This window comes from Antrostomus carolinensis, unplaced genomic scaffold, assembly GCF_000700745.2.
Source record: "Antrostomus carolinensis isolate BGI_N321 unplaced genomic scaffold, ASM70074v2 scaffold20486, whole genome shotgun sequence".
Classification (NCBI taxonomy): domain Eukaryota; kingdom Metazoa; phylum Chordata; class Aves; order Caprimulgiformes; family Caprimulgidae; genus Antrostomus; species Antrostomus carolinensis.
In genome coordinates, this window is record NW_010322732.1 from 6,564 (window position 1) to 10,021 (window position 3,458).

Here is a 3,458-nt window from a genome sequence, read left to right on the forward strand (position 1 = left end):
TTTCCTTTTCTTTTCTTTTTTTTGGATAAGTATGCATAACAATAACTTGAAAGAATGAAGTTTTAGTCTTTCAAATAAAAGCATTTTTATTGAAAGATGAATAGGAAATCCATGTAATTGTTATTATTCCTCATGCATTTTTTAAAAAGTAAATGTAAAAAATTATTGATTATTGCTGTTTAATATACTTCTAAATGTGAACGTGAACTGTGTACATGTACTCCAAAAGTAATGAAAAATAGAATAAATAAATAAAGCATGCTAGTCATTGTTCATATGCAAAGGTCTCTACTGTCTTTATTGCCTAGATATAAATGAAAATTACAGAAGAAAGCAACACAGAGATTTACATTTTATGCATGTCTCAGGTTACTTTTTAGCCTTGGGATCCTCATTCCTCCTCTTCTATCTTCTTGCTGTGAAACTCCCGGCTTTTCACTCGGAGCTTGTTGACCTGCGACTCTGCAATGTCAGCCCGCTCCTCAGCTTTCTCCAGTTCGTGCTGGATCTTGCGGAACTTGGAGAGGTTGACATTGGACAGCTCCTCCTGTGTGGGGAGAGAGAATGGTGAAAACAACAGGCAGTGTGTGGACATTTAATATCTGAAAACTGGGCAAGCAAAAAATTAAATGCCACAGATGGTATTTAATTTGCCTGCAGGGCAGGTTCAAAACCAAAGTAAGAAACTGCTCAGGGCATTAAGTGTGCCAGAATAGAAAAGAATATCAGAGTGTCAAAAAGGTCATGGTCACATTACACATAGCACACTCTAGGCAGAGTTCATGGTAGAGTCCAGAATTGACAGGCTAGCAGCTGCTTATGACACCCAGGTTAGGGTAGGAAGGAAGAAAGAGAGGCAGGAAGTGAAGCTTAGAGCAAAATAAATAGAGTTAGGGAAGTACAGTTCCTCCCAAAAGTAGCAATTCTTATTCTTACATTTCCCATTGTATTGTAGCAGCAAATGCATCAAAATGGTTAAGGTTTCAAAAAGTTGGACAGAAGAAAACATCAACACAGAATTCCACCTCCACCAGAAGTAAGTCTGACCTTGGTCAGGGTGGTACTTACAGCCTCCTCAGCTTGCCTCTTGTAGGACTTCACTTTCATTTGTAGCTTGTCCACTAGATCTTGGAGCCTGAGGACATTCTTCCGGTCTTCCTCAGACTACAAAGAACGACAAGGAATAGAAACCTTTGTTTGCCACTTTTCATAAATGTGAAACAGAGGAAGTAACATTCCTTATGGAGCATTGCTATCCAGAAGCACAGAGGTCAAAATCCTGTTAATGGTGTCACTGACTGAGATATGGAAAAAAATTCCTTTGGAAGGACGTGTGCCAACTATTTGGCTTCCTGGAAGAAGAGCATGTCAATAAAAAGAAGTCTTCTGCCTTACCTGGTAGGTCAGCTCCTTCACCCTCCTCTCATACTTGCGCACACCCTTCACCGCTTCTGCACTGCGCTTCTGCTCAGCATCAACCTCCCCTTCCAGCTCACGCACCTGCAATGAGAAGCCCATCTTTGGAGCTTCCTTGCTGGCTGCTTACGTGACATGCTTGCAGGTGCACAAATACCAGCCCTACGCACTCTGGCCTCCAGCTTCTGGATTTGCTTCTTGCCTCCCTTCAGTGCCAACTGCTCGGCCTCATCCAGACGGTGCTGCAGGTCCTTCACCGTCTGGTCCAGGTTCTTCTTCATCCTCTCCAGGTGGGCACTGGTGTCCTGCTCCTTCTTCAGCTCTTCTGCCATCATGGCTGCCTGATGAGACCAAAGAACCAAAGGCATTTTGGGGCTGGAGACATTTTAGGGGAGAATCCATCCTTGATTAGCAGTGGAAGGAGTCCATGACTCACATCTGTGATGGCTTTCTTGGCCTTCTCTTCAGCATTGCGGGCTTCCTGGATTGTGTCCTCCATTTCACCCTGAATTTGGGCAATGTCTGTTTCCAGCTTCTTCTTGGTGTTGATCAAGCTGGTGTTCTGTTGGAGAGCATCAACACCATAATTTTGGTTTTGTGCAATTGCAATATCATATCAAGAACAGTGCATACGTGTTTTTTAATTTAAATTGAGTCATCAGGCCATATTTGATTCTGTTCTAAAGGAGTTGCTGTGGTAGCTGTTAGTTTCTCATCTGTGACATGCTCCAGTATTTCAAGAACATCCTCCATAATGTCTTTCCTCACAGTTTCTCAGAGAAGGAACTTAGACTTACAATGAAAAAAGACATAATATTTCCTTACCATTTTCAATCCAGTGTCAGTAAAATTTTTAAATGGTGCTATAAAATACTTGTAATGACGTTGTTAAATCATGTTAGTGAGAGTATTAGTGTAGTCTAGAAAAATTAATATTTTATCTGCACCTGAAAAGTTACTATTAATATTTGTTTTTAATATTGTGAAAATTATAATGTATCTTACAAAACACTGTTACAGTTCAGCAAATCTTCAATTGATTTATATGTATGAAGTAGCAGTATAAATACTAAATATATATATACACTGACCTGGGTATGAAGGAGCTGCACACGCTCACTTGCATCCAGAAGCTCCTGCTCAGCCACCTTCCTTGATCGCTCTGTCTGCTCCAGGGCTGCCCTTAGTTCCTCAACTTCAGCCTGCAACAGGTTTGCTCTGCGCTCTACCATGGCTACCTGCTCTTTCAGGTCTTCCTGGCTCCTCAGAGCATCATCCAAGTGTATCTGGGTATCCTGGTAAGAGAGATAAGACAGATTGTGAGGTGTACTTTTCCTATTTTCCTATTTCTTATTTTCACATCTGTATAGAACTGGGAGAAGTGTAGGACAGGAAAATTTTCAGCTGTGTCAGAAACCAGTCAGCACATGTTTGTGCTATACCTTGAGCACTCCTTGTGCATTTCTTAGATTCTTTTGTGCCTCTGCAGCCTGGCGATTGGCATGGCTCAGTTGGATCTCCATTTCATTCAGGTCTCCCTCCATCTTCTTCTTCAGTCGCAGGGCTTCATTCCTAAAAATTCCTGCTCCTGATCTCAGCATCCAGGGTGCTCTGCATGGACTCCACAACTCGCAGGTGGTTTCTCTTCAGCTGGTCGATCTCCTCGTCTTTCTCTGCTATCTTCCTGTCAATCTCAGACTTCACTTGGTTGAGTTCAAGTTGGAGGCGCAGGATCTTCCCCTCTTCATGTTCTAGGGAAGCCTAAAAGAAAAAAAAAGTTAGTTATGTAAGTTACAATGCCGGTAAGTTTACATGAACTATTCTCTTGAATAATAATGTACAGCATGAGGTCTAGGACAACAGGAAAGGAAAAAAAATGAGTTCTTATGTATCCAAAGACTTTAACGGCGTCCAAAATATGTTTTTTCCTGTGCCTGGAGTTTATTCTTAATGCATATAATTTCATAAATGTTATCTGAAGTTGCTAAACTATTGTAAGAACAGAAAGCTATACCTCAGCTTCCTCCAGGGAGGCTTGGAGT

At 41.5% G+C, this 3,458-nt stretch overlaps 1 pseudogene; it reads right to left on the reverse strand.

Annotated features, from left to right (window-relative positions):
- Positions 1-271: 271 nt before the first annotated feature.
- On the reverse strand, positions 272-3,454 carry LOC104519373 (myosin-8-like; annotated as a pseudogene).
- Positions 3,455-3,458: the final 4 nt, after the last annotated feature.